Source organism: Tyto alba, unplaced genomic scaffold (genome assembly GCF_018691265.1).
Source record: "Tyto alba isolate M040663 unplaced genomic scaffold, T.alba_DEE_v4.0 Super-Scaffold_42, whole genome shotgun sequence".
Classification (NCBI taxonomy): domain Eukaryota; kingdom Metazoa; phylum Chordata; class Aves; order Strigiformes; family Tytonidae; genus Tyto; species Tyto alba.
In genome coordinates this window covers 29,075,739-29,102,441 of record NW_024881318.1, presented here as the reverse complement: position 1 = coordinate 29,102,441, position 26,703 = coordinate 29,075,739, and the positions used below count along the sequence as shown (strand labels likewise).

Here is a 26,703-nt window from a genome sequence, read left to right as displayed (position 1 = left end):
ACCAGTCATGATTCTAAATATAGGGACCAGAAATGATAACTCCCCTCTCCCAACTGCAGGCACCAGCTAAAAAGACACACAGAATCAGGTTCCCTCAACCAGTTTCTCCCTCCTCCTGGCTCCTTTACCCTCAAAATGAGCTTCAATAAGAGGGTAAACCCCTCTAGCTCCTCTTCCCTGGACAATCCTGTGTCCTGGTGGTGACTACACACGGGTCCCCCAGCCTGCAGAGACATGTGAATACAGGCCATCCATTTTCAGTGCAAGCACCCCAACAGGCAAATGGAGGTGATGGCACTGCCTCCTTAGCCAACATGCCGCGGTACTGCAGAGCAGGGCACAGATCTTTTACCTACATGTCCTCAGGAGAGGATCCCATGTTGGCAGAGATGACCAGCACCCACCAGCCAGGTACTTTCCCTCCAAAGGTAGTCAGAAGACGAGCAACGCTTTCCACGGGCTAATTCTGAATCAGCTGCCAAATTTTTCCACTCTAATGGGATTTGTACATGGAGTTGCTTTGAAGTTGTACCCAGCATTTTTATGACTTAATATACTGGTATATCAATTTCTGGCAGAATTTTAAAGCGAGCCACTCTGAAAACAAATGCATGAAAGAAAAATGAGTCAAGGGAGAGAAAGATTCAGTTTCTTTTTACGTGCATGACTCAATTTAATTATCATCCTGCAGGCAGATCAGTTAATTGCTAGAAACAACTGATTGTTCACTCCTTTTCTTATTAGGTAGAAGTCATTAGACACTCAGACTGAAAAATCATAGCATGAACTACAACCAGACCTTGCTTGATATTCCTAGCATTTTGACTTCATTTTGTATTTTACACTGTTTTCAAACTATTATTTTTGCAAAATAATGGTAAGTCTACATTGCTCAGGCATGTTTTTCATTTGCTTTTTTAACATCTGAAATTGGTTACATCAGCTAATAAAGCATTGTACTATCTATTTTTTAAGCTAAATATTCAGATGTGTCTCTAGAAGTTTATATTTAAATCAATATATTCTGAAAGCTTTATTTTAGGGCATAACTCAGTACATAGGATTTTCTTCAAATCACTACATCAGATCAAGGTTTATTTTTATTTTGTTAGACCATAAAGGATCTCAAACAAAGTTGATTTGGCAGAGAAAATCAAAAAAGACAAGAATTTAATTGATTTTTGGGGTCGGGTGGTTAGGTTTGGCTTTTTGTGAAACAGCAGAAATCATGCAGGAGATAAAAGACTTAAAAATCAAATAGAGCCTTTGTGACATGCAAGTGCTCAGCTAATGAGATTGTGCCAAACCCAGCACCTGTAATAGATATACAATGGAATGACAATGACAAAAGCCCCCAAAAAGGTATCTTTCCTTCTGGGCTGAACAAGTTGTGTATTGCAGTTGGGAAGACACCTTTTAAAAAAGAAATCAAATACAGATGTTGGTATTTCAGGCTGGAAATAGGGCACGGCAGGTATAAATAAAGCCATCTACCAGCTGCCACAGTTTATTATTGAAGAGTAACATATCTAAATAAATAATTTGGATTTACAGACATTCTCAATTACATTCAGGTCTTCAAGAATGTATAATTTCATACAACAGAAGTCTCAAAAAAAACATGCAAGTTTCTGAGGAGGAAAAACTCTAGGCCACAGGTTGCTGCCGAGGTAAGCACTAGCGGGGTCCATCTGGCCAGCTAAACAGCACTACTGCACGGATGTGTAGGTGACTGTGCTGCAGGAGGGACTATCCCAAAACAAACTCACCAGGGTAGGAAGCACAGCCAGAGATGCACTGGTGATCCTGACTGACATGAAAGCAGTGCAGCAGCTCAGCCAATTTCAATTACCACTAACTTTTTTTTTTTTTTGTCAGAACTTTTTTCTAGAGTTCTCAATGTGCAACACCTTAACAGACTTCCATGTTCACAAGTACTGTATGGTGCTCAGATTAGCCCGGAATCTGACATAAGAAAGCCATGTGTTTTTTCAGATGGCCTCTATGCAATTACACACAGCTAGAAATATAGCTAATCTTGTGATCAGCAAGTGAAATGGGTCCCACACTTGGGTTGGGGCAACCACCAGTATCAATACAGGCTAGGGGATGAAGGGATTGAGAACAGCCTTGCGGAGGAGGACTTGGGCGTACTGGTGGATGAGAAGCTGGACGTGAGCCAGCAATGTGCACTCGCAGCCCAGAAAGCCAACTGTGTCCTGGGCTGCACCAAGAGACGTGCGGCCAGCCGGTCAAGGGGGGTGATTCCACTCCTCTACTCTGCACTGATGAGATCCCACCTGCAGTGCCATGTCCAGCTCTGGAGTCCTCAGCACAAGACAGACATGGACCTGTTGGAGCAGGTCCAGAGGAGAATCACAAAAATGATCAGAGGGATGGAACACCTCTCCTGTGAGGAAAGACTGAGAGAGTTGGGGTTATTCAGCCTGGTGAAGAGAAGGCTCCAGGGAAACATTACTGTGGCCTTTCAATACTTAAAGGGGTCCTATAAGAAAGGTGGGGACAGACTTTTCAGTAGGGCCTGTTGTGGTAGGACAAGTGGAAATGGTTTTAAAACTAAAAAAGGGTAGATTCGGACTAGATAGAAGGAAGAAATTTTTTACAATGGGGGCAGTGAAACACTGGAACAGGTTTCCCAGAGAGGTGGTAGATGTCCCATCCCCGGAAACTTTCAAAGTCTGGCTGGGTGGGATGTGTAAGCAGCTGGCCTAGTTGAAGGTGTCCCTCCTCATTGCAGAGTGGTTGGACACGGTGATACTTAAAGGTCCCTTCCAACCCTAACTATTCTATAATTCTACAAAATAGATTCATATCTTATGGAGCTAGAAAGGAAGGACTGCTATACAGCTCAAGCCACATGACCTCCATGAAATAATTCAGTGTTGAATTACAGTTTACTTTTTTGGGGGAAAAAAGTGTAATCTTGATTCTAGAATTCCCCATAACTTTCTTACTGAAACCCTAAACCAAATAAATACACTTCAGGGCACAGTTCTCAGTTCACTATAGATTTCTCTAGCTCTCCTCTGGTCACAGTCAACATCATCTTTAATTCATGCACGTTAGCGGGGTATTCCAGTAGCAGTTTTATCAGTTCCAAATACATGATATAACATCTACTCCTAGTCAGACCATTTCATTTTTAATATCCAGGAATCACACCAGTCCTTTCCAGGCATATTGCTATGTTGAGAACTCATGTTGAGCTGATTATCTGCTGCAACCCTTTATTCAGAGTTGCCACATGTCACACAGGAGATGCCCATGGGAGTTATTCATGTTCCCAACCAGAATGACTTTGATTTCAGAATTGCCATTAACCAGACTCAGCTTACCAACCTATCCATATCACCATCTCTTTCTGTTATTTGTCATTCCAGTAATTGCGCTATGTCATTGGCAGGGAAAGGAGTGATTTTTCCATCACTGGTGATTTTTGAATTCACACAGAATGCTCTTTTTATGTTGCAGCTCAAACAAGAATTAATTCAGAAGTGTCCTAATGCCTCTGTTACCCAGGAAGTCAGGCTGCCTGACCACATGGGTCCTTTCGGCCCTTGCAAGCTCTGGTTTTGTGACTCTTCAGAGGCTGACAGGGTAATGTGATTTTTGTTTTATGTCACCAATAAGATCAGTGAAGAGCCAGCAGCTTATCTGCAAACGCAGCTAAACAATGACAACTCCATATTTACAGTTACATAAGGCACCTTTCATTTAGCCAGGTCAAAACAGTTGCTTTGATTTTGCTTTGTTCTACTTCATAAACAAAAATGGGTGTTGAAAGGTTAAATAATTGACCTAAGCCTATTACATCTTTATCCATCAACTGAACTTGTCACTTCATGTAAAAACGTTACCAAGTTAATTTTATCATATAAATTTTCCAACAAACCCATTCCAGTTAATATTAGTTTTATATACTTCTTCCAGCACCTATTAATTCAATCCCAACACAGACAGCACAGTGTCCTACACTAAAGCCTGGCTTTTCCAGCATTTCCATCCAACCCACCCAGCACCATTTCCCTGGAGAAGGCAGAGTGAGGTTTTCAGGTAGCACCCACTGCTTGAGGAGCTAAATATTGCTGCCTACCACAACGTGATGCAGACAGCCAGGCTGAAGCTGCTGGTGATGGGAGCCAGCTAGTGTTTCTTGTGTACCACTGCCCACCACCATCAATCTGCTCTACCTCCTCAGACAGCAACAGCAATCTAACTGTTCAGAGCTGACAGAGCAGTCCACCCACCCATCTGTACATCCAGCTGTCTTCCCAACCTCTCCTCCCCAGCAGTCCATAACAAAACCCAGATCCAGCCCACAAGTCTGTGTTGTACAACATTAAGACATCACATGTAATCTAATAAACTTGAGACAAAGCACTTATGACATATTATAGTCTCTGAAACTTCCCCATAAGTAAAAAAAGAAAAAAAATTATATATATATATATATATATATACACACACATATATACAATAAACTGGGGGGAGAGGTGGGGAGGATGTGGAAATAAATAGCATTAACACAGCAGAGAAGTCACTGCTCAGCTTTTCCAAATTTTCTGTATGCACTTTCTTTGGCTCTGGTGATTTTAAAGGATGATGTTTAATGGCTGGCATTACTGGACTGGAATCTGTTTCATTATAAAGCTGTGAAAAGAGCTACAGCCTCCTCTGAATACTGAAGAACACTATCCAGTAAAATCCTTCCTGGTTTTACACTCTCATTTACAGATATACCAATCCTTTCAAGTAATGCACTAACTGTAATGCTGCAGTTTGATTAGCTCCTCACAGAATAAACTCACCAGTCCTGAACACAGTGACTGGGACAATCACACCCATGGGGCAGAGTCCCAGCTTCTTTTAAACAAGGTTTGTAGCTGGCTCCTCTTCAGTGTCCAAAGATTTAAGTCACATGTGAGGTGACTTAGGAGACTAAGTTCTGGGAACACTGATTGTTATCCCACCCTAATAAATTAAAACAGAAATGATTAGTGTAAAAACCAAACTTGTATTTTTGTATATTTGGAACCTAATACAGCTATAGTGCGTGTTCTAGAAATGAACAGATATCTAGAGTTTATTAGGTGACACTGGGAAGCATTCCGAGTTGTGTGTTATGGTGGGTATTCTGAGCATTTCTTAACACTAGGTATCTTCTGTATAGCAGTATTCAACAGCTGGAGACCAGAATTTGGGACCCAGAAGCCCTGTGGCAATTCTGTGCTCTCAAATAATTTACAAAACTAAAGTGCCTGGATATTCCTTGTCGTGGCTTGATCCTGGTTGGCAGCCAAACATCAGGAAGCCACTCACTCCCCCCTCTCTTCCGGCAATGAGAAGGGACAGATGAGCCAGGCTTGGGGTTTAAGACAGGACCAGGAGGGGCAAATCACCCATTATGGTCGCGGGCAAAAGGCAGACTCCTTAGCAGAAGAACAAAAGAACATACATTTATTACAGACACTAACAACACTTAACAGAGTAGGACAGTGAGAAGCATTGCCACATCTTAAGAACACCTGCCCCCCACCCCTCCCTTCGTCCCAGGCTCAGCTCTGCTCCCAGTATCTCTACCTCCTCCCCCAGCAGCACAGGGGGCAGGGAATGGGGGGTGGGGGGGGGGGGGGTGGGGGGGGGGGGGGTGTGCAGTCAGTGCTGCCGCTTCTTCCATCTTCTGTGGGGGGAGAATCTGGAACTTGTTCCCCCTGCTCCATCATGGTTCCCCTCACACAGGAGAAAGCCCACCAAAACTTTCTCCAACATGAGTCCTCCCACGGGCTGCAGCCCTTCCCAAGCTGCTCCGGTGTGGGACACCCTGCACGCTGCAATCCTCCCAGTGCTGAACTACAACAGCGGGGCTACTTTTTCCCACAAGACCCCAGCCCTCTTTGGGCACAGCACCTTGATCATCCAGGTGAAAAACACAGACCATAAATCAGTGTCTGCTCCACTGTAGATCTCCATGGGTGGCAGGGGGGGGCCGCCCTGCCGTCTCACCACAGGATACAGGGGGGTCTCTGCTCCGGCACACCTCCCCCCTCCTTTCTTCCTCCGTTCCTCCACTGACCTTGGTGTTCATGCAGCTGCAGCAACACCTCCTCACAAGTCTGACTGCACATCACCACATCCCTTCTTAAATACGTTATCGCAGGGCACAGCTGATTGGCTCAGTTTTTGTGCAGAGGTGGAGCTGACTTGGAGCTAGGGGAGCTTTGAGAAGCTTCTCACAGGGGCCACCCCTATAATCCCCTCCTCTTCTACCAAAAAACCTCACCACTTACTCAAACCCAGGACATTCCTCCAGAATTTTATGACAACTGAAATCAGGCACAGGGTACTCACTGCTGAAAAAGGGCTTTAACAGTGACTGTACCAGCTATGCTGGATTAGAGTTTTTAATTAAATGTCCAACTTACATTTTGCATTTCTGCACATGGAGAACTACTTTCTTCTCATATATGTGATCCTAAGTATACGTATAATGTATAATCTTGATGGGTGGAAACCATGCATTTCAATTCACTTGCTCTTACCTTGCATAATAACTCTTTAAACTTGCATCAGATGTCTATTGGCACTGTAACAATCTCACTGACAAATAGGTAGTCTGTCTTTCAACACTTAAGAAAAGTAATTTTCTTTCATTTTAGATCAACAGATTCATACAAAGTTAAAATACAAAGATACAGCTAAAGGCTGTCTATACCTATTCCTAGTTATTAAAATCTGCAGCATCCATTCCTTTTATAATTCACCCTGATATTTTCCTATAAAGTTAGTAAGCAGAATTTTATAAAGGAATGAAAGATTACATCTCTTAAATGCCAGTCAGCTTCTGAGACTTTTAAAAGACCCCGAAACTCTCATCAACACGGTCAACACTGTGTAATGGCCTTAAAAAGAGAAGCTCCAGAAATTAATCAGTAATCACTCCTGAAGAGAAAGAGAAGTAGATAAAATGCTCATAACATTATTTAATATAGTCTGGTTCGTTTTTTTGTTTTTTAAATCCCCAAATGGAAACTGTGTCCTGTAACACTAACAACTACAGTTCTCCAGAAAGCACCTGCAAATAGTTTGTGGTGTAACTGTTTTCTAAGCTTACCACGTTTTAAGCACTGGAATTTGTGTCTTCATTGCTGTATTAATTAAATAAACAAACAAATAAATAAATTTAATTAGGCTTCTATAAGTGATTGAAAATTTATTTTCTAACCCAGTTTTACAGAGGAAACTTGCTATTCACCAAGTACTCAGAAAGCCTGACCTCAACTAGGTCCGTATGATCAATTCCAGTCTCTTCTGAGCAAAATCAAACCTTTCCCAAGCTGCTTCTAGAGGTTTCCTTCACAACCCTCTAAAGTGGAAAGGCAGGGCAGGTCTGAGAAAAAGGTTTAAAGCAACAGACAAAAGATGAGTGCTAGCTTTTCCTTTGGCCATTCTGAGACTAAAATATGATACAACACATGCAACACAACTCCCAGCTTCAGCATGGAAGCAGCCATTAAATGTTTGGAGGATTTTATGCCCTGTTCATCTGGTACCACATGACCACCTCCGTGTACTGGACCCCCTCTTCAAAGATGCTGATATGCAGTCTCAGAACTTTCTTTTATCAAAGTCAGACCAACCATGAAAGAAAAGATAACACTGTGATGTATTCACAAGAAGTACGATGTACTTACCATGTAAGCATGACAATTTCTTGCTCACCAATTATAAGCCTAAAGGCAAATTTGCATTTCAGGATGGGAAAAGAATAACATTCAAGAGTTCTCCATCAGGTATGGGAAATTAATGAGATCTGAATGTCAAAAGGTAATGAAAGGTGCCATGATACACCCAGAATACATGAATTTACACCACACACATGAAGAGCACATGGAAAATACATTAGCATATACGCCACACAGGTCAGTGTGTGCTGCCTTGATAAAAGCATTAGATGTCTTAAGTAAGTAATATCTCCCTTCTTTCACTATTATCTGCACTCATTTCTTTCTCAAATGCTCAATATAAGCTTTACTAATCAACTAAAGGAATAATAAATATGGGCTCTGAGGAACTGCCAGGGGCAGGAGATAAAATAATTCAAGGTACTAAGGTGAACATGTGCTCTTTCATTTCAGCTGAAACAAGACAGACAGGCTTCCTTTAACAGGCATGTTTTCAATACAAAAATCAACACTTGAAATTTTATCTGGAAACTGACACCATCCAGCCACAATGGCTCAAATTTCTGTTGCCCTGTTCCTGTCAAACCAAAAGGAACTCCCAAATCTAATCTAGTTTTCATCTTCATCTGCTTATAGGAGGAAAACAAAGATACTGTTGGATCCTGTTTTAGAATAAAACCAAATCAATTTTTAAAAATTTACAGAAATTATTTTAAGTGATCATGTTAAAAAAAATTCCCTAGCTATAAATGAAAAACCAGCTGATACTGTACATATTTTACTAATAATACAACAATAGCCCTCATTTCTGTTTCAGAATACTGAGGTTTCTTAGAAGCACTTTTTCTGAATAGCAACCATGCCAGAATATGGACAGTTGAGGATTTGGTTGCTTCTTTAAAAGTCAACTGACTCAAACCATTCGTGCATTTAAAAAGCCCAATAAGACAACAATGCGATGAAAAAATAGCTGTATAAAGGAATAAGCTAACTTCGCCTTTAGGAACTAATTTTGTTCTTTTTTTGTAACATTCATTTTTTTAAAGTATCAACTGTAAATCCACAAAATAAAAAGCAGACAAATCACAGAAAGCTGTCTAAGATTGTGAATTATGTGAATGTCTCATAACTTCAAAATTTGCATTTACCATAGATAACTAATTTAACAAACCCCACTTTATGGCAGTATGTCACAATACACCTTCAGGAAACACCAGAACGTATGACTACGATAACCCCGAGTCCTGAGTTATCTGAAAAGTACATTGTGTGCAGTACTTATGTAGTTCACTGTCGGTTACATTTGAAGTTTCCAATCAATGGTTTTATGAACCATCTCTTTACATCATCACATATAAAGGACTGGGGACTTTTCTACCAGCTGGACCACCCATATCCAAAATATACGAGTCCCTAGTATTTGTCCATGTTTTTAAGATCATAGTGACTTCAAATGAGCCTGATCTAAGAAAAAGGAATTGCATGGCTATGTCTGGTCGGCGTTTGATGAAATGGAGCATCCACCCTTTTGGTTACTGCAAGACATACAGCTTCTCAAATATTCAGTCATAAATAATTATATGTATGTACACCTACACAAACAAAATGTATAAATCCCAGTTAATGTAACAAGTACAGCATGATCTCTGGCTTCATGATTGTCACATGTCCTCCAGTCATATGGCCACACATCCACAGTGGACAAGTACCCAGTCCTGCTGCCTGGTGGGACTGTGGAGACTGAAGGAGGTAGGGGCAGGATACAGTTTGCAATTCATCCAGCACAGTGCCCCTCTCTCTGGTTGTGACTGATGGGCCTCAGGAAAGAGAAGAGATGGGAATGACAGGCCCAACCACGTTATTACAGAAAACAGAAAAAGAAAATCATAGAAGGGGAAAGATAATGGAAAACAATGTCAGTTTAAATGCATGAAATGGAAAAGTTTCCCAGAGACAGAGAGAGAAAGGGTTAGTTACAAACCTACATATTTAAGTATTGCAGTGACCCTCCAGGTTCTGGATATTAAGGTCAATATTCAACAAATATTTCCATCACAACTTCTAACACAAGTCCAAGAACTAGTGAACTTTATTACTAATGAAGCTAAAGTTCATTTAAAAACAAAACAAAATAAACTCCACAAACTGTTCTTAGAAACTGGAGCTAGGGAACAGACAGTCTGCTCAATCTAGGTCAATGCAAGACTGCTCGTTACAGCATTGCTTTCTGAACAAAGCATCCTATTTAATTCTATCTTATCTGACTAATGCAATTTTTGGTATTTGACAGGAAACAGTTCCAGAGAAAATTATTTCAATACACAGAGTAACACTGGCACACAGCCCACATTTTCTTAATTTCGTCCTGTTATCACCTTGCTGCTTTGACCTCATTTCACTGTTAAAGCCATTAAGAGTAGTTTTGTTTTCCCCATAAATCATCCCACCAACCCTTTGATCCCTCTGACACATTCTTCTTAATTTGTTTGATTCTGTAAACAACTTTTCATAACAGGTACCTTAAGCTGCCTGCAATTCAAACAAATGTAAATGTACTCCAGGACAGAGAGGCATGTTATAAAATGGGGAAGAAACACTTTTTATTTCCCCCCTTTCTTGGTCCATAGAATATTTTTGCAGACAACTGGAACTGATCTTTTTTACTACTATCTCAAAATCAAATCTTACGTGTTTTCCCATTTCTTTAAATATTATCAGTTTTTAGGTTTTTCAGACCCACTTGCTTTTTAGTTTAAGCTGCATAGCTGCATAGTATTAAATAACATTTTTCAAGATAAAACTCAATGCAGTATTTTTCCTGATGATATTTGAGACGCTTGATGCTGAATGAGGGATGATATCATGATGTTTATCTCTGCTGGTATTGTCTTAACAGATTCCTGTCCTGAGAAATTATATATTTTTGCACAAGAGTGAACTGTGAGTTCCAAAAAATGATTTATGAAATCATGTCAATTACAGTCATATAATACTTTTTCCACATGTCCAATCAAACAAAATTAAGACTGTGAGTTGTACATAAGACTCACAATGCATGTCAAAAGTTAACTACGTAACAAGCAATCACATTATTATAAATATTAAGTATCATAAAAACCACAAGACACAGTCACTTTTATAATATTTTGCAGACAGTGCACATGTTTAAAAGTGTAACTGTTCACATATTTAAATAATTATCTACCTTGTGCTGGAATAAACCAATGCGTAGGTGGTGAATCTTCAGATGAGCTGAGCAAAAACATTAGTACACAGACAAATAAGTGAAAGGGAGCCAGGATAACTTCCCTCTAAAGGCAGAAACTCATTTAAGCATATGAAAAAAACCAGTCATTAGAGAAACTACTTTATCTTCTGTTTCTGAAAGGATATAATAAATAACAGACACAACAACAGTGTGGGCCACATCCAGGAAATCTGTGAGGTCTCTGGGACCACACATTCCCTCCACAAAGTCACACATAGAAATGATGAAGCAACTAACCAACTCAGGGCAATGCTCAGAGCACTTACATATGACTAGAAAAGTACAGAGATACGGTGACCAAGTGGTTACTGGTTACCGGCACCTCAGGAACTACTTCCATTGCCAGACTGAACACCAACTATCCCAGTGACATTTGAGAATGAAGGAATAGCTATAGGCCTCTGCACAGGGCTGTACTCCCTATTAATTCCAATGCAACAGAAGAAAAATTCATTTTTAGACAAAGTCTTCCACTGACCACTTCATTTATTTTTTTAAACTTCAAGATGCAAAAGCTTTCAGAACTGCAGAGCTCTCTGAGCCATAGTCAACAATCACAGAAGTGGGTACAGATCATCTTGTGCCAGCCTACAAGTTAAAAACATCCAAACCTTCATGCAAAAGGAAAGGAAAAACCAACTACTTCCCGATCACATTAAATTACAGGGGAAAGAATATGAATTTTTTCATTCATTCAATGGTTGTTTCTACTTCAGCTAGCTGACAGGTAAAGAATGTCTGCCCTTCTCAAAAACCAAACGTATGCTATCTTCAAGATAAACAGGAGCCATTCAAAAACTTGGCTCACAGCAGAGCCATAATCCAGGGGGAGGGATCAACTACTGAATCATTTCTTCCACTGTGAGAGCACGCAAACTTCACAGAAAAAGGGGAAGAAAAAGAAAAAAAAATAATCAAGCTTCTGCAGCAAGACAGGTTTAGTGTGACTATAGCCATATATAGTAATTTTCTCCTTTAAATCTTTGTCTCAGTCAAATGAAGACACACACACAAAACTAAAATAAAGTATGCACAGAAAAATCAAGATTCAAAGCGTAACATGTGGATCAGCCTCTACTCACCAAGGACAATGCAAATCATCAATTTTCATTCCTCTCTTAGTTCATAAACAAAGACTATTGCTATGTTACTCAACCATTAATGAAGTAACAGCATGCTCATGTTAAAACAAAAGAAAGATTTAATTTGAACTGATTAAACCCAGACCTACTCAGACATATAACTCATCCAGGCTCAAATAATTTAGAGTTATATGAAAAAACAAAACGGTAGTGTACAAAGAGACTTAAGGAAGTTGCCAGTTGTGAACAGCAGACAGAACTGGTAGGTGGACATACTTACTATTTTTTAAAACAGGACGCTAGTTTCACTGCAAGACCAGCAGACAGACTATTTCTATCATCTGGTAATGAGGTAAACACAGATTAAGAGCTACACTGTCTGCATCTCACAAGCAAGATCAAGACATCCATGGCGATCCAAAGACAACAGAGAGGTCCCTGGTCTGAGCAAGGGAGCTCACAGAAATCTGCTGGAGAGAAAGGAGAGTTCTGCAGGTTTTTCCAGGGTGAGGCCAGATTTCAGAGTCCATCTGTTGAGCCACTGCATCCACTCTTGCACCATCACTTAGACCTTCTGCCCACTCCTCTCTTTACAAGGACAATGCCCTGCACCCAGGACCCTTCTAGACATCTGTGAATACGAAGCCAGTGCTTAATTGTTACTATTTCATGTAATGTTTTAGCTATTCTTATCAAATACAGTTCCTTTAGGAAAAACAAATACTTGACTGTACCTGCTTCCTCTCCAAATAAGGAGATACATAATGATGTTTTGAGCTTCTGATGCTTTGCAGGAAACTATGGGAAACTAACATTAAAAACAAAACAGTGCTTTCTAAAAAAGAAACAGGAAATAAGCTTTGTACTTTTAAGAATTTGACTGAAGAGGGGTACATAATGGTCTAAGTCAATCCACAAAATAGAAGTATCAGCTAATTTTGTTTCCCCCTAGATTGCAGACTGTTTCACCATGACACTCAATGGGTCTGTAATTCCCCAGTCTTCTTTTGTCAGGCCAACATCTTCCTGAAATGGGCCATTATGTCTGAGGATTTTAGAGATAACATGTTTGCATGTGTTTTCAAAAATGGGTACACATATACTGCTCCCTTAAGCTGATGAATAATGCCTCAGCCCAGATGGACAGACAGAAGTCTGATACACTGGGTTTTAATTAACAGTGCTTATAAATAACCTTCCACATTATCAGATACAGAAAAACACTAGTGAGTAATGACAGCATTGATTCTGATTAGTCTTTGTCATTGTTCAGTCCTTCCAGTAGAGGGAATTACTTTGGAAAGAGATATATTTGTTTTCAAAGTCATCTGGCTTGTTTAATGCAAATCTAAACTCTTCATCCAAACTGAAAAAAAAATAAAATTGCACTCAATAAAAAAATATATTCTGCAGAGTCACGAGAGCAAGCATGAATGGAAAGTGAAGCAATAAACATCAATGCCTGCAAATGTAGACTGTCCCTCGGCAGAGAACTCTATGGCCACAGATAAAGATTCAGAATTAAAAACTTCAAACGGAAGATTTGTTAATTGGTTATTAAATTATGTTTTATGATAATGTTAGAACTTTTTGTGCATTTGAGACAATTTCTGACATCTTTAGGAATTGTATAATGTAGAATGAAAAATAAAATAGTGTCAGACAACTCTAACAGATATGTTTTATTATTATTATTATTACTACTATTACCATAATAAAAATTTTAGCCACAATTATTGCAGGAGGAAAGGACAGCAGTAAAGACTTCTTAGGATTATCGTTTAATTAATAATCTCCCTTCCATAATCTAATCGTAAAAAAAAAAACTTGTTTAAGAGTTTTCTCCTAGAAAGTATGGTCTGGTTACATAGAAACTTCGAAGAATCACTATCAATGGTACTACATCTGAGGTCAATCATCAGTCAGTTGATCAATTGATACCTAGATACAAGGCCATTTTTCTTTTGTTTCTTTTGCAGTATAACTCAATAGCAAAAGGCTAAATGGAGAAAAAAACATTACAAATATCTTCTTTTTACAGATTGTATCTAAAGTATGAGCCACTCAGATGTATTCCCTGAACCTCTGGCAAAGAACCTTGCACTGTTCTTCCACTACAAGGCACACTGTTACGATAGCTAAACAATAGCTACATGTTACCTGACATACTTCTCAGCATAATCAGTTAACAACATGGCCAAACATTCCCTTGTCCATACAGAGGAGGTGTTTTGGTCCAACAGAAGAGCTGGACAACTTTCCTGTCCGAATAGAAAACTCACCTCCCTTTATCAGTTCCAAAATACCCAGCTGTGATGCTGTTGACTATGACTGATTGCATTTGGCACAGCTTTAATAAACCTTCAGAGAAGAGAATTGGATTTTCTACATGCAAATACATCAGCAGTTCAAATATTTGCAGGTATCAGATGATGGTATTTGAACATGAGAATACTTCTGGGTTTTCCTGCAGTTTATTCTTAAGGTAGACAAAAAAAAATTTTACTGTAGTAACAGTAATTAACACTCAATCCCATATGCAAAGATCAAAGTAGCTACTATATGCAAACATCCTAACAATAACAAAATAGCACTCACAGTTATTTACAACAAACTTCAACAGTCTCACCTACACAAATCCAAAAGTTGCCTTACCTTCTCCCCCCCCAAAGCCACATACTTCAGTAAAGCCCACTCTGGTATGTAAAGTAAACCGTATGGAGTTTCAGTGTGATCAATCTACTTCAGCAGCAGACATGGAAACAAACTACAAAGGCTCAGGAAGGAACTTCCTCATACCTGCATGCTTCTTGCGTCTCTTTAACCCAGCCTCCACTGCAGCAACACAGGATAACCTGGAAACTCAACCACCAGTAACACAGAATGGTCTAATACATGGTACAAAAAAAAACCTCTGTGGCAGTATACTCACTGCATAGGCTTTCCACCTCCAGGCAAAGTTACTTTCCCTCATGTCTTAGACCACAGAAAAAAGGATGATAAAATTGTTTATTTGGTATTACAAGAATAAAGAAGACATTTAGGTGGTAAAACACGAAGAATCCTGCAGATACAGTCTGGGGTGAAAGGCATTGTTAATTTAACCCCCATAGCCACTTTGGAAAACACAGCGAAAGCGTGTTAAATATATTAATACATGACAGAAAAGTAAAGAATGCACGTGCAACACATGGTTGTGTCTTCATTAATGCAGATTACCATCTGGTACATTACCATCTGTTATGATCACCACGCAATACAAATCTACCCCGAGCAGGTGCGGACACAATCACGTTTCTGTCAAGGCTGCCAGAGTACAGGATGCTGCATTCATGCTGACTTCATACCAGCTGAAGGAGGATGAACAATGCCTGGTCTGGCATTGTCAGAGTCACAGAGAGATGAACAGTATCTGACAGAGCAATATGAGGTTAACATTAAAATTGGGGCTTATGAGGTATGCTTACATGAGATGTTTGCATCATGTGGTTATGGTTTTTGATCTGCTGGCAAGTGCCGTAGAGACATACCATTGAATCAACACTCTAAATCAATCCAGTAAATTGGTGTCTGTAGAAAAATGAGGAACATAGATAGCATCCTCCTCCCTCTGTTCCACTCTGTCCTCATCAGAGATCTAAGAGCTTTCAGTCTTTTCTCTAACTCTGCAAGAAATCTCACATATTGTATGTTCATGTCAGCAGTTAAAATGCATCTATAGTAGAAGGGAGAAGAGCAGAGAAAATAAAAACTTTCATACTAAATACAATTTCACACAAGCTTAGGAGAAAATAAATCAGAAAAAAACAAGTTAGGATTACAGACATAGCTGCTTAGATTGCCTAAATGAGACAATATGTATTATCTCATCTGGCAGTTTAGCATGACTGAAATGAAGCGTAATTTGTAGCTGACGCCAACTGGCAAGAGACAGACAAGTGCTCATGGTAATTTTTGTGTTTTCTTAAAAATGTACTTCTGTCTTAAATTATAAGGAAAATGAATAGGAGGCTTTCAGTCTAAAAAGTACAAGATTTGCAGATGCTACCCTGAGCTGCTAACTCAGAAAAATGTGTCTTGAGTTTTTACAATTTAAAAAGACAAATCTAAAATGATGCCAGGTCAAATCTTCTACCCAGTAGCCTGTCTCCAAGAGCAGCCAAAAGCAGATGTCTGGGGAAGAGGATAAGAATAGTGTAAGTGTTTAGTCATACTTTCCCCAAATACTCTCCAGTCTCCAATAATTTGCAGCTCAGGGAGTTTCAAAGCCAGAGGTCATGCTTATGTATTTAATAATCCCCTACAGACTTTTTCTTCCATTCATTTTGTCCAGTCTCCCTTTGAATTGGTATAAATTTTCAGTATCCACCACATCCTGTGGAGTTACACAACTTAATGATATGTGCATGAAACAAAACTTCTCTTTTTGCTGTTCCGAACCCAGCACCTGCTAGTTTCATTTCCACACTCATTAGTTCTTGTAGTGGGTGAGACAACTAACAACCAATCCTTTATCACCCTCCCCATGCCGTTCATGTTTTTATAAAGGTATCATCGCATCCCCAGTTGTCTCTTTACACCAAACTAACCATTCTTTGTATGGAAGGTGTTATGCATCTCTGATTATCCTTGCGTGAACAGAAAAATCAAACTATGCACTTAGTCTCTCTACTACGGCCTTACCTACCCTGACTGTTCTTTTTATTTCCCAATAATCTGTTGGCCCTACAGACTCTCTGTAGCAGAATTCCCGCTCCTCAACTTATTTCTCAAATTCTTTTCTAACATGCTTTCTTAGGAACATTTAATTCTGCCAGAGTTTGACCCTTCTCTTTTCCTATTTCATACACAATTTACACTTTTTTAGCTACAGTTACTACCGCTGAAAGTGCATTTTTAAGCAGGCTTCGATTACACAATGAACTAGTATTAATATATCAAAAATAGACAAGGAGAGAGGCCAACAGTTTCTTGTGAAAATATTTATCTCCATCACCTGTAAATTAATGGAAATACTTGAGAAGACAGGAGGTTTCCCTCTGAGCATTAGCATCGGCATGAATTGCTTTCCCCAGTCCACAGGACTATCAGGAATCTGGTGAATTTTTCTTTTTAAAGATTCTTCAATACACATGGCTAATTTAATCACTTACACTACAAGGAAAATACTTTATCCTAAAATTTTCTGTCCTCTGTATTTCCTTCCCTGAAAAGGATCATTACAAGCAGAAAAAAAGGGACTTAGACAAAAATTTTGTCCTTTTTCTTAGGTAAGATTTCTAAACAATATTTGTTTCACAGTATTTTCAGGATCTGTATGATGTGATAAAGTAAGCTACTCTACTACCAGACAATGTTAATCTAGAAAAGGTATCATGTTTATGAGGAAAAGTGAGAATTCTAAATGACAAGCTGGAGGAATGATCTGAATAAACAGTGTCATGTTCAGTAAGAACATGTGCAAGATGCTACAGTTAAGGAGAAATAACCAGCTATAAAACAATCAGTGAGAACAGCGTCTTAGAACATGTGTCCTTGGATAAGGATCTGGTGGATCACTGCCTGACCATGAAAGAGTCACAGTGATGAAAAAAGAGACATGCATCATGTCAGTAAATATAAAGATGATCCCATTTCATTTTATTCAACGTATTAAAACCTCAAGTGAAATATAGTCTTAACGTGGATAGAACAAAAGAGATGTTAAGGAATGGAATATAACCCAAAGAAAAGCAATAAAAATAACTGCTGTACAGAAAACAGCACCTGTGAGATGAAAGAATTGAGTTTAGAAAAATAGCAGGCTATGATAGTTAAGAAGAATCACAGTAAAACACATTGTAAGAAGAAAAAACATTATTTGCTTTGTCCATTACAGACACACACTGAGCAGTTATGATGATAAACTGAAACAAGAAAGGTGTGGATTGGGTAACATAAAAATAAAATTTTTTTATGGCATGATGATATAAGGGAGACTGTAGAGATCCTTAGAACAAGTCACAGATTACAGATATGGATGATCCTAACCGGAGGCAGATGAATGGACTATATGACTTCATAAGGCCTCTTCCATTTTTTAGATCTGGCTTGGAAGCAGATGCATACTATGCAGAGTACAGTGCATATGTGCATGTGTGATACTCCTGATGCAACATGAAAGCAACAGATTACATCTACTGTGCAATGCATGCAATGTGCAACAGAAGAACTACATAAACTCTGCTGATACGGGCCAATGAATTAGAACATTCCTAAGGCTCTGGTTTAGACTGGACTTCCACTCTTCCATGTTAACATGTCCCATTCTTGAACTGAGCAAGCTGAAGAAAGGCAAGATATTTTGTACTCCAAATCTGGCTGCGATGAAAGGCAAACTCTAATTCAAGCTGTCAGGGCTGTCATGGAATGTGGTTTGGGTCACTTAGATATAAAGATTGGTTGAAGGTAATTACACTGATTTTATGCAGTCATGATCATGACTAATGACTGAATAAACATGTATGCGCAACACAAACCTCATGCACATTTCTGCAAACTGGATGCCTCTGCTCAATTATCTAGCATCTTAGCAGAGCAATCAGCTGGGTAGTCTGTGGAAAACCTTGCACGCCAGCTGTCATGTACCGTGTCTATTAGTAGTTTAAAGAAAACCTAAAACAGAGAAAAATTAGATCTTTGTTAACTCTTGAAAGGTAAACCATACCAGAGCAACACTGTCCTGAGAATCAATGCAGAGAAAGAGATGTAACATTGCATGAAACTTTCTATTCAGCATGTAACTACAAGTTCATTATCATGCCAAACTTGGCCCACTACTTAATGTTGAACTCATGAGTTAAAACTATCTTCTAAAAGCACAGAAAGAAATCCATAAATATGTATTTTTTAAAATTAATGTATGTGCCACTAATCTCAACATGTAAAAGCTATAAAAGAATACATTACCATATTTAGACTAGAACTTAAATTTGAAATTTTCTTCAAAACTTTAAATTATTCAGATTTGCCTATGCAGAATGATGCTCAGTTTTTTATCAGGTGTCTGTTCTGAAATAGTTATAATTGCTAAAATTGTCATAATGACCATGTGTACTTACTGCCTTATTTTGTAAAATCAGATCCACAGAAGGCTGAGATACAGTATTTGCATGAGATACCCTCCACTGTTTATATTACAAACACAATTCAATATGTACTATTCATCAGTGCTTCATAGCTGTGCAGAAAGATGCTGTCATGCTTTGCACAAAGAACTCTCTTGAGAGGTTCTGTACAAATCTTCATTTAGTAAACTCCAGACATCTCACAAACGGTACTCTTAGCTGCAGCACTTTCTCTTTTACAGGTACTTTACTGCAGGTACAGTAACTATATTTACAGCACTGCATATGTATCACTTATTTAACATTTCAGGAAAAAAAAAAACCACCACCTGTATATATGAAAATCTATTTTGTTACAGCTTTCTCTCCACAAAATTACTGTTTGCACGGGACATGTCAAAGCATACACATACACACTAACAGAGAAAACAAGAGTACATGACCATTAAAATAAAGCTTCTCTCAAATGCATTTGCCAGCACATTAAATCTGTGCGTTAGCACCACCACACACTTTAGTGATGAGGTCAGGTTTTGACAAATGAAAGTTCAATGAAAACTCTGAAAAACCTGTTTACAATGATCCCAGACATAAACCTTGCAAACTGCAATTCACTGACCTATGTAAACTGATTTGACTTTCAGATAATCTCCCGGCGAATACTATTGCAAAATCCATAAACACAGATGGCACCAACCAGCACCCTATCTGCAATCTCAGCAGAAGATCAAATACAGAGACTGAATTTATCCTCCCACATCACAGGTGATTCTTTCCAAACAGGTTTAAGGGATTATGCCTGGAAGCTGAATCAAGAAAGTTCTGTCACAGCTACCCAGAGTCTCAGTCACCCAAAGAAACTGCAAGTGCTTGAACGAATCTGGTTTGAAAAAAATGTATGGCTTTTAACAAGCCAATGCAGCATTCAGTTCAGACCAGGCCCAGTTTATAATTACTACAATTATCATGTTGACCATTTCTATTAGAAGTAAACTTACAAGATTTTTTTCTAAACCACCATAACAAAGAATGTAGTTGGGATCAAAAAGAACCCTGCAAGATGAAAAGGCCAACAACCTACTCTCAAACTTTAAAACAAATATCAATTGTACTGTTAAAGCCTATTACACGATTTTATCTACAAAACTTACTGTTATTCATCTGAAACAGTGACAGCATTAATACTGTTATTGGTAAATTGTCATAAGCAATGAATGAGAATACATACAATGTATGCAATGTCAGGTGTTAGCAAACATGAAGGTCAATTAGTGAACTCTAAAGCTAATTCAAACCCAAGGCATTTTCACTGGTAAGATGTTACATACCATGTACAAAACATGAAGCTAACAATACCTCCACATTCTTTAAGATACTAAGTATTAAGACAAAGTAATTTGAAATGGAGCATTGACACCAATGGCAGAGGAGACTGTACAGCCACTTCACCCATATTGCGTTGTTAATCCTTTCTGAGCACTAGAAGATGTATAAAGGTGAAAAATAAAAGATCTGAAAATTAAAGTCAGGCTTCCTTGTGTGTCTGGAATCATTCATTATAGTCCTCTCACTGGCTGCAACACAATATGACACTTTCTCTGAGGCATTTTTTCCCTCTTTTTATAGTATTTCATTTTCATGGTTTATCATTTAGTTTCCATGCTTTCACCACAGGCCTCAAAGAAACCCTCAAAAACACCAACCAACAACACTTAAACCAATATAAATACGAAATGTTTTAAGGAACAAATACTGCTGCAGCACTCTGCTCATGCAGCTGTCTTGAATATTCTAGATTCTCCTTTGAAGAGCTCACATCTAACATCACTATACAGATCCAAGCTGAGATAGTACAATTATGAGGACCATAAGACAAGGAAAACTGGAGAAATGAATCATTAGCAATGGATTGTGATTTTACTTTTTTTTTTATTATTATTACATACACTGACTCAGAAACTGGATCCTATTGTGTGAACAGCACAACAGTCTCTAAAGATCTGCTGTGATTTATTTGTGCTAGGTCATGGAAGAGGTAACTGCCCAATTGCTACATGTATTTCCTGAGTTCAGAATTTCAGATATCTTCCTGATTTACTCACACAGACCAGTCACATTTGCAGTTATTTGCTTGCTTCTGCAGCAAATTCATAATTTAATTATTTTTTTGTGTTTTTTCATTTGTTTGGTTTGGAATTACCTTCCACAAAATTATCTTCTAGGAAAATACTTCTAGGAAAACTGGTTATTCTCTAATTAACTGGTGTTGAAATGCTTATCCATAGTTTATGTCGAACCTCCTAATGGCTAAACATAGGGAGAAACAAAGGCAGTTAAAAAAATTTAAGATCACACATCAGCAGTAAAACATCTTCCAAAATGCATTAACTACTTTCAATAATATAACATGAAATTACTGAAACCATGTGGTTTACTTAGAAAACTGTTTAAAAATAAAATGATAGAACTGTTGTTTACACAGCTTTCAGAGTATCTGACCATACCTCCCCAGCAATTTTAAGACAAGTGATAAGAACACTATTTTTTTTTTTATCTGGGCTTTACAAGGACCCTACATTCAGTTTAATTCCAGTTCATCTGTATGTAGGATGATTTTGAAAAAATACACCTTGTCAGTTTCACATTTCCAGAGCAGATTTTAGGCACCACCACCCAGAAGAATCCTGTCAACTTTTGCGAAAGCTGGAAAACGAAAAGGGAGAAGTAATCTAAGCAAAAGTCTTTGGCAACATTTTATCAGACTTATCAGCTATAATCACATCAGCAGTTGTCTCTTCATCAACGAAAGGGCTCCGAGTAATACCTTCGATCCACTCACCACCTCAGCCTTCGTTCCCAAGTGAGTTCGAAATGTTGACACCCCAAATGATTTGTCCCCTGGGCAGAAAGCAGAGAAATGGGAACTGCTGTGGGGGAACTGAGGCACCAAAAACCGAGAGGAAAGGTGCAAATGGGAAGACACAGAAAGCCCCTCTTCATGGTGAAAGAAGAAATGGGGACACAAAAAGGCTTCTCTCACTGCCAATATCCATGTGCAGTTCAAAAGTTGATCTTTCCTCTCTTCCCCGCCGGCTGGATGGTGCGAAGGGTCAGCCAACAAGAGAAGCCATACATGCTTGTGCCTATAGCAAGAACACACACGCATGCATAGGAAGCGAGGGCACTTAGGGACAGCAGAGCAGCCATCCTCATCCCCACTGCAAGCTCCACCGAACGCCTCTGGGACTGCTGCATGATGAAGGTGAAGCCCAGTGGCTTTGGTGGAGGCTATTCCTACGTGAAGTCACTCTTTTCTTTTCCTCTTGTAATGAGTTGGCTTTAAGATGCTGAGAATGAAAGTCCTAGAATCTGGTTGTTGCCTACAGTGGATAACCAGGAATCTTACATCAGCTAGGAGCTGCCACCCCGTGTTCAACACGTACCCTCATCACACCACCACTTCTCTTTTACTGGGAGCCCTCCAGCTGATACTGAATGTCTAACAAAGGAGAAGCTTCTGGAAATACAAACTTTGATGAATAATAATTGTGCGCTTCACATCACTTAGAAAAATAATGAATCCTCCTTTTCATGTAACTGCTATTTAAATAGTAATGTCTACACCATGCACAATACAAAACATTGGGTTTCTTGCCTGGTGCCAGCTATACAGTCACCTGCAGTCCAACCATGTTCTGCTGACACAATAGCATACAGCACTTAATATGTCATTGTCCTACTGTATTACAGAAAACCACAAGCAATTTTCACAGCCACAAGCCAGAACATGAAAAAGAATCATGGCAATTTCTGGCTTCTTTGCAGTCTTTGACAGCAGTATTCCTGATTCAAACTTACCAGCCCAGCACAATCAAGATTGACTTTAGATGTGGAGGAATATGCTTTGATTAAATAGGTAAAAAAAAGGACTACAACATTTTTACGTAGAAATGCTGCATTTAGTTCCTGTGATTTATACTCTTAAAACTGAATGACACACTACTGTTACTTGCCTAACATGCGGGTAGATCATCACGCAAGCATTTCCCAGAATGCTTAATAAAAACAGATGATTAACCAAAAAAAAGATACAGTGGGCAATTTCCTACATACTGATTAAACCTACTCCACGACCCAGACAGAGGAAACTTGTGGAGAAAGCAGTGATGTGATTAAAGCTGGAGTGGCTGCAACTAGCATATGCAATGAAAATCGAGGAATGGTCCCATGAAACTGTGAGGTAAAACCCTCTCATTAAGAACTGCTTTAACAGAGCAGACAGATGTTTTGTCCACATCCTGCATCTAACAATGAGTGAACATGGAGAAAATGCTCAAGAAAGTGCCAAAGATTAATTGGGATTATATTTTTGTGGCATGTTTTATTCAGAAAAATAAACTGGAACATTGATTTTAGTGTCACTGACACTTTCTAATAAGACACTCCGTGCACAACATATATTTAGGTCTCAATGAGTTACAGCTCTATAAGGTTTCTGTGGACCAAAGCAAACCCCCCTGAAAACAATGGGGCTCCTTGCAGGTGTGAGCTTGGGTAGCCAGAACCCACTGCAGGACTGGGACTGAGCAGACACTTTCATTAATGTATCTGCAGCGGTGCCTAGGCGTGTTTCTCCAAGAAAGCCAAACCTTGTAATTAACCTATATAAGATTTTCTTCTAGATGAGGCCAGCTAGAGCTTTTTAATTGCTTTCTGTTACTCCTAATAACACATCTCTCATCAGGATGCACAGCTGCCTCGCAGCGCTTCATCAGCTCACTTCTGGCTTGGTGTACGCTGACTGTGATGGAGCCACCCAGCCGCTCTGCCACCAGGTACTGGCAGCACGCACACTTGTCCAGACACAGCACTGCCAGCCCATGTTGTTTTACTTGATGCTGCTCCAGCGCACCCGCTAATTCTGAATTATGGGATTCAATCTCAGCGGTGTGTTACTGAGTACCTCTGGAGCGACGCCTGAACTACCAACAAGCCTTCACTGGTAACTTGTGCCATCTACTTCTTCCCCTTTCCTGATGGGCCCTAAGAAACAAAAGACACTCGCCCCCACCTCAAAAACTGAGCCCAGAAAGGCGAGGGCTAAGGAAGAGCACGTCGGAGCTGCGAAGGCGCCAAGGTGAGCTTTGAACCCTCTTTCCCTCAGGCCGCTCGCTGAGGCGACGAGCGGCTCCCGCCCGTCCCTCCCCCGGGGGCGGCCGCAGGTGCCGCGGCCGGCGGGTGAAGGCCTGGCTGGGGCAGCCGGGCTCCGGCTCCCGCTCCCTCCCTCACCGCGCTCCCTGTCCCACACGAAGCCTCCAGCGAACCGTCCCCGTCCCCGTCCCCGCCCCGTTCCTACGGCGCTTCCCGCAGAAGCGCAACAGGAGGGAGTGCGGCAGCCCCCCCGCCGCCTTCCCCGCGGCGACCGACACCCCGACGGCAACCGCGACCGCTCGGTGCTGCGTACGTGTACGCGGGGTGTCCCCTCCCAGCGCCGCCGATCCCCGCCCGGTGCCGGGCGGCGGGAGCCGCGACCCGCTGGGGCTGGTTGCTCGGCGGAACCTCCGCGCTGGAGGGAGGGAGGGAGGGAGGCAGCCCGGCGGCTCCGGGCGACCCCACCGCCCGCCGGGTGTCTCCCTGGTTCCCCGCCGCCCCGCGGGGAGGGGGCGAGCGGCTGCCTCCCCGCCCCGCCGCTTCCCCGGCAGGCGCCGGGCGGCTCTCGCCGGCGCCACAGCCCCAGCCCCACCGTTACCTCCGCGCCGTGCCCGGTCCCCCCGCGGCGGCTTCCCGGCCCGTCCCGCGCCTACAGCCCCAGCCCGGGGTGAGCTGGAGCCCGGCCGCCGCACGGGCAATGAATGGAAACGCGCCCAGCGCTCCCCGTCCTCCCTCCTCCCTCACAACTTCGGCGGCGACGCCGCCGCCTCACCTCCGCCGGGCAGCGACGGCTCCTCCGCGCTGGGGCTCCGCTCCCGCCGCCGCCTCCGGCCCGCGCCCCGCCGGGCTCACCCTCCCCCGCTCCCGCCGCGACCATGCACCGAGGGAGGAGGAATGGGATCCCGGCGAGCGCCGACCCGGCCACCCCCAGCCGGAGGGAGGGAGCGAGGGAGGGAGCCGCGGCGAGGGGCGGGGAGGGACGGGACGCGGCCGTCCTGCCCTGCCCAGGACCGGCCCCCTCACACTGACGCCCCCCGCCCTCACACCGCCGGCCGCGGCGGGGTGCCCGTACCCGGGGAAGGGGGCGCCCGCAGCGCGGCCGGGCGGGAGGCGAGCGAGGAGGGGCGGCCCCGGCCCGGCCCGCTCTGGGCCCCGCCGGCAGCCGCGGCGGGCACCCGGCGCCTCGGCCAGGGGCGGCATGGTGTGCGTCCCCGTCCCCGCCAGTGTCACAGCTGTCCCAGCGGGCTGCCCAGGGATGAGGTTCTCTGGAAACAGGCAAATAAACGCTGACCCGCCGCCGTGGCGGTTTGAATAACCAACGGCCCTTCGTCTGCCTCCCCCCAAGGGCAGCGGCCTGCATGACTGGCAGCGTCGGGCCTGGGGTTAGCTATCGAACTTCCCATCGCGGTTAATCCGCCTCGTTGGACCTAGTCGTGGAGGATGCGCTGAATGGAAAGTGGGAATGGTAAGCACCAACTCGTGCCATTTCCAAACATTCCTTTTAGTCTAGACCTTCTGAAAAAAAAAAAAAAAATGCAGTTAATACTTACACAATTTACATTGCAAGAAAATGTCTCCAAAATTGTCTGCAAAGCTTCTGGGTTTGAACCTTTTCCTCTCAGAACAAAAAGTTGCCCCCCAGTCTCCCTTTAAAATCCCAGTTAACACAGTTTCAAAGCAGCACTCTGATGACCCAGGCTTTTCAAGAACTTTGTAATTTTAAAAAATGTCTTAAGATGGCTAATGCTAAGCACATATGTGTCTACTAGCAGCAGTACTCATTTAAAGCAACTGCAGAGAAAATTGTGGTTGAGACTTGGACATGTCTCCGCATGCCTCTGCTATTCCCTGCTGTTGTGCCTTCATGTAATACACTGATTGTTGCAAGTGGATGACAGGTGTCTCACTTCATACAGCTCTTCTCAACGTCAGCTTCACTTGCTAGATTGGAACTGGCTGTTGCAACAGATAAAACCAGCTGCTAAGTAGGTCAGTAAAATAAATCACTCTGGGTATCTAAGAGATATAAACGAAGTATTACACCAGTGCAAAAGTTGATTTGCTGCAGCTAAAGCTGTCCTCAGAAAGAGCAAGGATTTCTCTTTTCATAGCGATCAGAACAATATCTTTCATGAACACCGCATTTACCTGAAGCTATGGTTTGGGGCTGAATCACTCGCTCTGATGATATGGAAGGATCAATGCAGGCTGGCCCTGCTGACTGCTTGGGATGCCAAAGTCTTCTACTGTGCAAGGGCACACTCCATCTGACTGGGTCCGAGCCTTTCTAATTAGTGTCTACTGCTCAGAAAACCGAATTGATTATTGTTTTCCTAAGTATGTAGGTTTAGGAGGAAGAAACAAGCACAAAAAGACAAGAATTATGTTCCTGT

The 26,703-nt window shown here is 41.4% G+C and overlaps 1 protein-coding gene across 2 annotated transcripts in view; it reads right to left on the bottom strand.

Moving 5' to 3' along the window:
* LHFPL2 (LHFPL tetraspan subfamily member 2) overlaps nucleotides 1-25,251 on the bottom strand; it is a 127,211-nt gene extending 101,960 nt beyond the window's left edge. For both annotated transcript variants that reach the window (XM_033009148.2, XM_033009149.2), the window contains exon 1: nucleotides 25,083-25,251. The gene's annotated coding sequence lies outside the window, so the exon portion shown is untranslated. The remainder of the gene's footprint in view (nucleotides 1-25,082) is intronic.
* Between the last annotated feature and the right edge of the window lie 1,452 nt (nucleotides 25,252-26,703).